General features: G+C 40.0%; 1 pseudogene; it reads left to right on the plus strand.

The window, feature by feature from the left end:
• The first annotated feature begins 668 nt into the window (after positions 1 to 668).
• Positions 669 to 3,526, plus strand: LOC122756512 (annotated as a pseudogene).
• The last annotated feature ends 7,486 nt before the right edge of the window (positions 3,527 to 11,012 follow it).

An 11,012-nucleotide genomic window follows, 5' to 3' on the forward strand; every position in this document is an offset into this window, starting at 1 on the left:
GGAGGAGGAGAGAAAGTCCTAATGTAGAAGAAGGACAGATTGTTTTATTAAAGGACGAAAATAGTCATCCAGCAAGATGGCCTCTAGGTAAGGCCTCTAGGATGATAAGGTCCGAGTGGTGAAAATTAAAATACAAGAAGAATCAATCACAAGACCAATTACAAAAATTTGTCCATTGGATGGTATAAAGTGTGTGGACAAAAATGAAACTAACCCTGAACCAAAAGGCAAACTAGAACGACATCAGGAATGTCCAAAATTGGGTTTGTCTTAGCAATGCTGTTATTTATATTGTGTTGTCAATTTTCTAACGCATTTTCTGCTAATACTGACAAGCCGAAATATTCAATAGAGAAAAAAAATAAAAACTCGCCTATATACTTAGATCCAATGGGCGACGTTGAGATTGTAGCCTCCTCTTGGAACTTAGTAATATACTATAATATGGACGTTTAAAAAAGGGGAAGCTGTTAATTCCAAAAATGAAAGTAGTTTGCGAAAAATTTTATAGTTTTGAAGATCAGTGTCTATTAATTCTACATAATACTGAAAGACAGATCGCAAACTTGGAGGAAAATAACAAGCTCTTTATGTCCCAAGGTAAAATGAAAACTAGAAGAGCACCGTTTAACTTTATGGGATCTCTTTACTACATTTTGTTCGGAATAATGAATGAGGATGGTAGATTACAAATGGAAGAAAATATGAGGAATCTTGTAAGCAATCAGCAGAGTCTTAAAGAGTTGAGTAAAAAACAAGAGAGAACGCTATAGTCGAGTTCCCCGACTATCTGATACCCGTTACTCAGCTAGTGGAAGGGAGAAGGAGAGTCTTAAACACAGTTTTTGGCGGTTTGTAGGCGTTATAGTGGGCGTGGCAGAAAGTTTTTTGGCAAATCGATAGAATTTTACAAGACTAATACAAAAATGAAAACATATCAAAACATTTTTCAAAAGTGTGGGAGTAGCAGCTTTCGGCGGTTTGTGGGCGTTAGAGTGGGCGTGGCAAAAAGTTTTTTGGCAAATTTACAAGACGAATACAAAAATGAAAAACTTTTAAAACATTTTTCAAAAGTGTGGGCGTAGCAGCTTTGGGCGGTTTGTGGGCGTTAGAGTGGGCGTGGCAAAAAGTTTTTTGACAAATCGAAAGAAATTTACAAGACCAATACAAAAATGAAAAAATATCAAAACATTTTTCAAAAGTGTGGGCGTGGCACTTTTGGGCGGTTTGTGGGCGTTAGAGTGGGCGTGACAACATGAATCGACAAACCACTCTAAACCACTATTAGATTAGAAATCCTCCCTGGTGGTCAGCAGAACTGTCCCCCCTCCGAAATGACTGCAGAACCCTTTTTAACAGGGCCAAGGCAGGAAATGAGGAGGCCCTGTGGACCGCTCTCACCCCCAACAAACAAACGCCACACTGTCAAGTATCGAACTGTGCATAGACCCAAAGGTCCTCCATTGGGCCATACACAGCTTTAAACCATACAAATAAGCAGGTACAGACAAAATCATACCCGCACAAATCCAGAATGCGGGAAATATAGCCATAAACTGGCTTCTTGACATTTTTAAACGGTCCCTACTTCTTGGACACCTACCACAATCGTGGCTAGAGTCCCGTATAGTCTTCATTCCCAAAGCTGGGAAACCAGCACACACGACCCCCAAGGATTTCAGACCAATCAGTCTGTCATCCTTCCTACTAAAGACCCTTGAAAGAATCATCGGCCTGCATTTGAGATCAACTCTCAACCCTAGTTTTATCACAGACACGCAACACGCCTACAAGAAAGGGAAATCGACAGAGACAGCACTACACTCTCTCGTCTCAAAAGGAATATGCACTGGTAGCTTTCCTGGACATTGAAGGAGCTTTTAACAACGTCATCCCAACGGCGATTACCGGAGCCCTGACAGACCTTGGGGTGGACCGCCACTTGGTGGGACTCATAAACCAACTGCTCACCTGCAGGAAGGTTATGACTTCACTAGGCGCGTCAACCCTCACTAGGCACGTCAGCAGAGGCACTCCGCAAGGACGCGTCCTCTCCCCACTTCTATAGAACATAGCAGTCAACTCGATTCTACGCGACATGGAAGGGGGGTGCTGCCGGATAATAGCCTATGCGGATGACGTTGCTATCATCTTCACAGGCAAATCCCCCAAACACTATGCGATCTCATGAGCGAAAAACTCAGTGTTTTGTCCAGCTGGACCAAAAATAACGGATTAGGAATTAACCCCTCAAAGACCGAGCTGGTTCTCTTCACTAGGAAGTATAACATACCAGACTTAGTCCCATCCATCCTCAACAATAAAAGACTTTCCTTCAGTTACAGCGCAAGATACCTGGGCGTAATACTTGACAGGAAACTAAACTGGAACTTGAACCTCACAGACACATATAAAAAAAGCTTCAATTGCACTTTTCACGTGCAAGAAAGCAATAGGGCTCAAATGGGGCATGACACCCTATACAGTAAACTGGATATATACGGCCATTGTCAGACCAATACTAGTGTACGGAGTCGTGGTATGGTGGCCGGCTCTGAAAAAGAAATCCAGCATAAAAATGCTAGCAAAAATGCAAAGAGCTGCGGCACTCTACATCAGCAGTGCTTAACGCACCACCCCAAACGAAGCCCTAAATGCCATACTCAACCTCCCAAACCCATAACTAGCTGGCATGGAACAGGCTACAGTAGCGGCAATCAGGCTTAGAGATACCAAACAGTGGAACCCACAAGAAGCGGGTCACTCATGTATCCTAAAAAACAGAGAGGGACGATTGGAACTCACAAATACCTGGCCCCCAGAATGCTATATGCTTCTATACGGATGGGTCAAAACTACAGAACAGAGTAGGAGGAGGAGTTTACTCCGAACAGCTAGCCCTAAAACACTTAAAATCACTAAAGCCGGAAGGCTCACATGTAAACATTTTCAGTGACAGTCAAGCAGCTATCAAATCGATTGGCTCAATCTCTAGTCACTCGAAAACAGTATCGAATTACCGATCATCTTTACACGAGATGACACAACAATTCGTAATCAGCCTTATATGGGTACCCGGACACAGGGACATAGAAGGCAACTGCATCGCAGATGAACTAGCTCGAGAGGGCACTACGGCGCCACTCATACAAGAGATGGAGGGCTTGAGTATGCCTTTAGCCATTTGTAAACTACTACTTAAGGAAAACCTAAACCGTAACAAACAGACAATATGGAAAAACACCACACACTGTCGCCTAACACGTCAAATATGACCAAAAATAAGCTCAAAGAGAACGTCAAAACTTTTAAGATTGACCAGAGCAAACCTCAGCACTGCAATGAGAGTCATCACAGGACATTGGTTAATAGGCACCCATGCCAGAAGACTAAATGCCCCGTATAATAATTTCTGTCGTAGACAGAAATGGAAGAAACAGTAGAGCATCTACTATGCCACTGTCCAGCACTGCAAGCGAAAAGACTTGCTCAATTAGGAAGCAGATTCCTGATAGACACGTCCGACCTGTCCGACACCGATCCACATCGGATACAAAAATTCACCAGCGCCTCTGGCTGGGGAAACTGCTAACTTCACACGAACCTCTGCGGGCTAATGGGGAAAACATACACGGTATCACAACGGACCTCTAATGGTCTAAGCGCGTCGGATAACCGACGGCCGGTGAAACCTAACCTAACCTAATTATCCACACAAAACTGCCACGCCATCACTTTTGAAAAATGTTTTGATATTTATACCCGTTACTCGTAACATTGAAAAAATGTACAGTCATATTAAAATGAATGAAAATGACCAAAAATTTAATATATTTTATGGAGAAATTCTCCAGAAGAAAAAATTATAAACTTACAACAGTCACTTATGGTACGGCATCTGCAGATAAATGTCAAAATACAAATGTAAGTGAAATAATAAAGAACGGTTTTTACATGGACGACCTAATGAGTGGAGCCCATTCTGTAGAAGACGCCAAAAATGTTGTCCAACTAATTTCAAACGAATTAAAAAAAGTAGGACAAAATTTAAAAAAATGATATCTAATAATTCAGAAATAATATCAAAAGTACAGGATACTGGGGATAAAAAAGTTCTTAGTATTATTGAAAATGAGAGTGTTAAAACATTTGGACTTCAATGGGAACCACAAAAAGATTAAAGTTTAGCTGCGGGTCATCCAAATTGACAAACAAAAGGATAGTACTATCGATATTATCTAAAATATATGATCCCTTAGGATGGTTGGCTCCCGTGACTATTTTAGGAAAGCTTTTCATTCAAAAACTTTGGATAAGGAAAAGTGAATGGGATCAGGAATTAGCAGCATAAGACTTGAACTACTGGGAAGCATATAAGGAAATTTGATTATTTTTAGAAAATATTCGAATCCAAAGATGGATAAATTAAGGAAATGGCATAAGTATTCAGCTACATGGATTCGCTGATGCCTCAGAAAAAGCATATGCTGCAGTAGTGTAAGCTAAAGTAGGAGATGCTGTAACTATAATAGCTAGCAAAAGAAGAGTCAATCCTGTAAAAAATAGAAAAACTATCCCTAAATTAGAACTGTGCGCTGCTCATTTGTTAAGTTTACTGATCCAAAGAATTAAAAAGTCATTAACCAGTAAGGTAGAAATTTATGCTTGGAGTGATTCCACTATAGCTTTAGCATGGATCAAGAGTGGCCAGAGTAAGGTTAAATTTATAAGACGAAGAACGGATGACATTCGGAAATATAAAAAATAATGAATAGAATCATGTGAAGTCAGAGAATTTAGCATCTAGGGGAATTGATTTCAAACAATTGTGATCTTTGGTGGAAAGGTCCAAGATGGCTAGCTAACCCAAAGGAACTTTGGCCTCAGCAGCAATCGGTTAAAGAAATTGTACTGGTAAACACAATAATAAATGACGAAACAAATGATCCAATTTATAAATTAATAGAAAAGTATTCCAGTATGGAAAAACTCATACGTATAGTAGCATATATAAACAGATTTATTCAAATAAAAACCAAAAAAGAGTACTATCCATCTTATTTTTCAGTAAAGGAGTTAAAACTCGCTGATAGGGTTGTTATTAAGAAACAACAAGAACATCAGTTCGGTCAGGAGATAAAGACAAATAATAAAATATTTTCACTAAATCCATTTTTAGACAAAAATGGGGTACTAAGAGAGGGAGAAAGACTGAAAAATTCCAATGCACCATATCATTATAGAAAATGTTACCTAACATACTTATTAATAAAAAATGCCCATACGGAAACATTGCATGGAGAGATAAACCTTATGCGAAATTATATACAAAAAAAGTATTGGATTTTCGGCTTGAAAAATTCGTTAAAAAGTATTTAAGAGAATGCGTAAAGTGTGCAAGGTATAAACAAAATACAGCTCAGCAAATAATGGGTAATTTGCCAAAATATAGAGTTAGATGGTATTACCATTTATTAATACGGGAATAGATTACGCAGGTCCCTATTTTGTTAAATGTTCAAAGAATCGTGGACAAAAAACATTGAAAGGATACGTTTCCGTATTTGTTTGCAGGGCCACCAAAACCATACACTTAGAAATGGTTAGCGATCTAACTTCTGACGCATTTATAGCAGCACTCAGAGGATTTATTGGCAGACGAGGAAAATGTGCCAATATCTATTCGGATAACGGAACAAATTTTGTAGGAGCTTCAAGAAAATTGGATCAAGAGTTATTCAATGCAGAACAAGAAAATATAAGGACTGAAGCACAGCTAGAAAAGATAGAATTGTTTCGCATTTTATTCCACCGGGAGGACCTCACTTCGGAGGCAATTGGGAAGCTAGAGTTGAATCGATGAAGTACCATCTCAAAAGAATAATTGGCGACAATAGTTTGACATATGAGGAAATGTCCAGGCTGTTATGTCAAATAGAAGCATGCTTAAACTGGAGGAGGAGAGAAAGTCCTAATGTAGAAGAAGGACAGATTGTTTTATTAAAGGACGAAAATAGTCATCCAGCAAGATGGCCTCTAGGTAAGGCCTCTAGGATGATAAGGTCCGAGTGGTGAAAATTAAAATACAAGAAGAATCAATCACAAGACCAATTACAAAAATTTGTCCATTGGATGGTATAAAGTGTGTGGACAAAAATGAAACTAACCCTGAACCAAAAAGGCAAACTAGAACGACATCAGGAATGTCCAAAATTGGGTTTGTCTTAGCAATGCTGTTATTTATATTGTGTTGTCAATTTTCTAACGCATTTTCTCCTAATACTGACAAGCCGAAATATTCAATAGAGAAAAAAAATAAAAACTCGCCTATATACTTAGATCCAATGGGCGACGTTGAGATTGTAGCCTCCTCTTGGAACTTAGTAATATACTATAATATGGACGTTTAAAAAAGGGGAAGCTGTTAATTCCAAAAATGAAAGTAGTTTGCGAAAAATTTTATAGTTTTGAAGATCAGTGTCTATTAATTCTACATAATACTGAAAGACAGATCGCAAACTTGGAGGAAAATAACAAGCTCTTTATGTCCCAAGGTAAAATGAAAACTAGAAGAGCACCGTTTAACTTTATGGGATCTCTTTACTACATTTTGTTCGGAATAATGAATGAGGATGGTAGATTACAAATGGAAGAAAATATGAGGAATCTTGTAAGCAATCAGCAGAGTCTTAAAGAGTTGAGTAAAAAACAAGAGAGAACGCTATAGTCGAGTTCCCCGACTATCTGATACCCGTTACTCAGCTAGTGGAAGGGAGAAGGAGAGTCTTAAACACAGTTTTTGGCGGTTTGTAGGCGTTATAGTGGGCGTGGCAGAAAGTTTTTTGGCAAATCGATAGAATTTTACAAGACTAATACAAAAATGAAAACATATCAAAACATTTTTTAAAAGTGTGGGAGTAGCAGCTTTGGGCGGTTTGTGGGCGTTAGAGTGGGCGTGGCAACATGAATCGACAAACTTGCGCTGCGTCTATTTCCCTGGAGTCTGTATACTTAATCTCAACTTTCTAGCTTTTGTAGTTCCTGAGATCTCGACGTTCATACGGACAGACGGACAGACAGACGGACGGACAGACGGGCATGGCCAGATCGACTCGGCTACTGATCCTGATCAAGAATATATATACTTTATATGGTCGGAAACGCTTCCTTCTGCCTGTTACATACTTTTCAACGAATCTAGTATACCCTTTTACTCTACGAGTAACGGGTATAACAAACGTCAATTGTCGATTTTACTGCTAATATTCTGAAAAGCACGACAGATGACATTAATACCAACTTTAGTGGCATGAATAAAAGAATTGAATAGGGGTTGAATTGGATAGACGAAGCAGTTGGTGGATTAAGGTACAGAACAACACAAAGGCTCGCGTTCAAAGCGGAAGTTTGAGCCTGAACAAGGAATTTTAACAATTAGATCAGATTGTACTGCATGGACAGATAATAATATATTAGTGGCTCACCACTCAATTCAGTCAGAAGATCAAGGGACACTATCAATGTCATATATAGATGAGATTAACGAAATACCTAAAATTGTTTGGAGTCATTTAGTTACTCCAATAAACCACACAATAGAAATTAATATCCTGTTAAACGAAAAAAAAGATTTAAAATCACGTTCTTTACACTTTATATACAGCAGACATGCCTACAAACTATCAGCTCACAACCTCTACGTTTGCTGACGATACCGCAATACTCAGCCGATCCAAATGCCCATCAAAGGCAACAGAAAAACTTGACTGTGATCTTAAAACAGTGGAAAGATGGTTTGCGGACTGGCGCATTAAGATAAACGAGACCAAAAGCAGACATGTAACATTCACACTGAACAGACAAACCTGCCCACCATGTACCCTAAACAATACACTCATCCCACAATCAGACGTATTAACATATCTCGGGGTTCACCTAGATAGACGCTTCACCTGGCGGCGACATATAGAATCTAAAAGGACTCATATGAAGCTTAAAGCAGGCAATCTACACTGGCTTATTAATTGCAACTCTCCGCTTAGTCTGGAATACAAAGTACTTCTCTACAATACCGTGCTGAAACCCATTTGGACATACGGCTGTGAATTATGAGGAAACGCGTCCAAAACAAACATTGAAATTATACAGCGAGCTCAGTCAGCGATTCTGCGAACTATCACTGTGGCACCATGGTACCTACGCAGCGAAAGTATCCATAGAGACTTCAACATAAACCTCGTCAACGAGGAAATCCAGATGAGAAAGAGTAAACATCAAGCAAAGCTCGCCGTAAACGAAAGTCCTCTTGCGAAGTCGCTCACGCGTGTATGTAGTCACAGCAGACTAAAGCGCAAAGATTCTCCAGCCCAGCAAAGAAATCCTAGGGCCGTCTCTAACTAATACAACTATTTAATATTGTTCTTAAACTAATTTATATAATAAGATTTGAATAATTATTGCTAGTCTCATAATAAGAGAAGATCCAATAAATAATGCAATAAGTTCGAAAAATAAATAAATAAATGTTGCCACGCCCACTCTAACGCCCACAAATCGCCAAAAACTGTCAGTGTTGAAGAATCTCCTTCGCACTTCCACTAACTGAGTAATGGGTATCAGAAAGTCGGGGAACTCGACTATAGCGTTTTATCTTGTTTTCTATCGATTTGAAAAAAAAAATTTTGGCACGCCCACTCTAACGCCTACAAACCGCACAAAGCTGCCACGCCCACACTTTTGAAAAATGTTTTGAAATTTTTATACCCGTTACTCGTAGAGTAAAAGGGTATACTAGATTTTTTGAAAAGTATGTAACAGGCAGAAGGACGCGTTTCCGACCATATAAAGTATATATATTCTTAATCAGGATCAAGAGCCGAGTCGATCTGGCCATATCCGTCTGTCCGTCCGTCTGTCCGTCCGTATGTCTGTCTGTCCGTCCGTATGAACGCTGAGATCTCAGGAACTACAAAAGCTTGAAAAGCATACAAACTCCAGAGACAAAGACGCAGCGCAAGTTTGTCGATTCATGTTGCCACGCCCACTCTAACGCCCACAAACCGCCCAAAACAGCCACGCCCACACTTTTGAAAAATGTTTTGATATTTTTTCATTTGTGTTTTAGTCTTGTAAATTTCTATCGTTTTGACAAAAAAATTTTTGGCACGCCCACTCTACTGTCAGTGTTGAAGAATCTCCTTCGCACTTCCACTAGCTGAGTAATGGGTATCAGATAGTTGGGGAACTCGACTATAGCGCTCTGTCTTGTTTTCTATCGATTTGAAAAACAAATTTTTGCCACGCCCACTCTAACGCCTACAAACCGCCCAAAGCTACCACGCCCACACTTTTGAAAAATGTTTTGAAATTTTTATACCCGTTACTCGTAGAATAAAAGGGTATACTAGATTTGTTGAAAAGTATGTAACAGGCAGAAGGACGCGTTTCCGACCATATAAAGTATATATATTCTTAATCAGGATCAAGAGCCGAGTCGATCTGGCCATATCCGTCTGTCCGTCCGTCTGTCCGTCCACCTGTCCGTCCGTCTGTCCGTCCGTCTGTCCGTCCGTCTGCCCGTCCGTATCAACGTCGAGATCTCAGGAACTACAAAAGCTAGAAAGTTGAGATGAAGCATACAGACCCCAAAGACTTAGACGCAGCGCAAGTTTGTCCATTCATGTTGCCTTGCCCACTCTAACACCCACAAACCGCCCAAAGCTGCCACGCCCACACTTTTGAAAAATGTTTTGATATTTTTTCATTTTTGTATTGGTCTTGTAAATTTCTATCGTTTTGCCAAAAAAGTTTTTACCTCGCCCACTCTAACGACCAAAAACGGCCAAAAACTGTCAGTGTTGAAGAATCTCCTTCGCACTTCCAGCTGAGTAATAAGTATCAGATAGTCGGTGAACTCGACTATAGCGTTCTCTCTTGTTTTATAATAATAAATCCTAAGCTCAGCCTAGTATGTAGAAAAATAATTGCTGCATATATATTTTGCGGAAAACACAAGCATCATAGCCGACTGCTGTAGTCAAATAATATCGATTGGAAATTGCAGCGCTACCTTCACAACAACATTTTGTAGGGAGTCGCCCTACATTAGCATCAGCTGCATTTAAGAGGCACCGCACACTGTACTATTTGCCGAGGCTCCTTGACGAACTTGACACGATTATTTCTCGCTATATACGATGCGTCCTATTCATTCCTTTAGCATAAATGGCCAGCGTAATCTCATCCTGAGTGTTGGGATGGCAGTGCCTCTCTGATTCCGTCACTTATGCCGTCGTGGACCAGATTAATTATTACATTGCGTGCGCCAAAGCTTCAATATTTTTACCGTACAATGACAAACAGTGCAGAAACTCCTGGATGTAGGTTTGCCCATTGCTAATGCTCTAGAATCCTCTTTGTGATGCGATGAGGCTTTGGCAGCGAGGACGAGAAGTTTTCATCTCTTCTTGTCCGTGATTTTCTGAAAAGGATGAACAGAACTTTGAGGATTTCAACTTTACCGCAAGCCTTTACGGATCTCCTAACCACGATCGGCCCGTCGACCAAAGGTCAAAATTGAGCAGGTCAGATGCGTGACGCTCAGTCGGTAGGATTTTTCTTGGTGTGATGCGGCATCGCCGAACCCGGCGATCATCATCGTTTGATTTTTTGCCGGTCCTAGTGGAGGGCTCCCGTACCTACCCGCCCTAGGGCTTGAAAAGATGAGTACGCTGGCAGGTACTTATCTTCGTCCAGTTTGAGGTTATTTTCTCCAATGTATATCCGTCACGGGGATTCAGTGAGCAGGTGCGTTATGGTTCACTTTGCACGACTTCAGGCTGACTTAAGCACTTTTAACTGATCTATGTTGAAAAGTTCACGAAACTCTTAAAAATGCTTTATTTAGGGCGTGTGCGTGTTAACTGTATCAAAGTTTTTTATTAGTGAGACTGCCCTTGGCGTTTTAAAATAGTAAAATTCGTATATAATATGTTTAACATCAATATAGGCGC

Source organism: Drosophila santomea, chromosome 2L (assembly GCF_016746245.2).
Source record: "Drosophila santomea strain STO CAGO 1482 chromosome 2L, Prin_Dsan_1.1, whole genome shotgun sequence".
NCBI lineage: Eukaryota > Metazoa > Arthropoda > Insecta > Diptera > Drosophilidae > Drosophila > Drosophila santomea.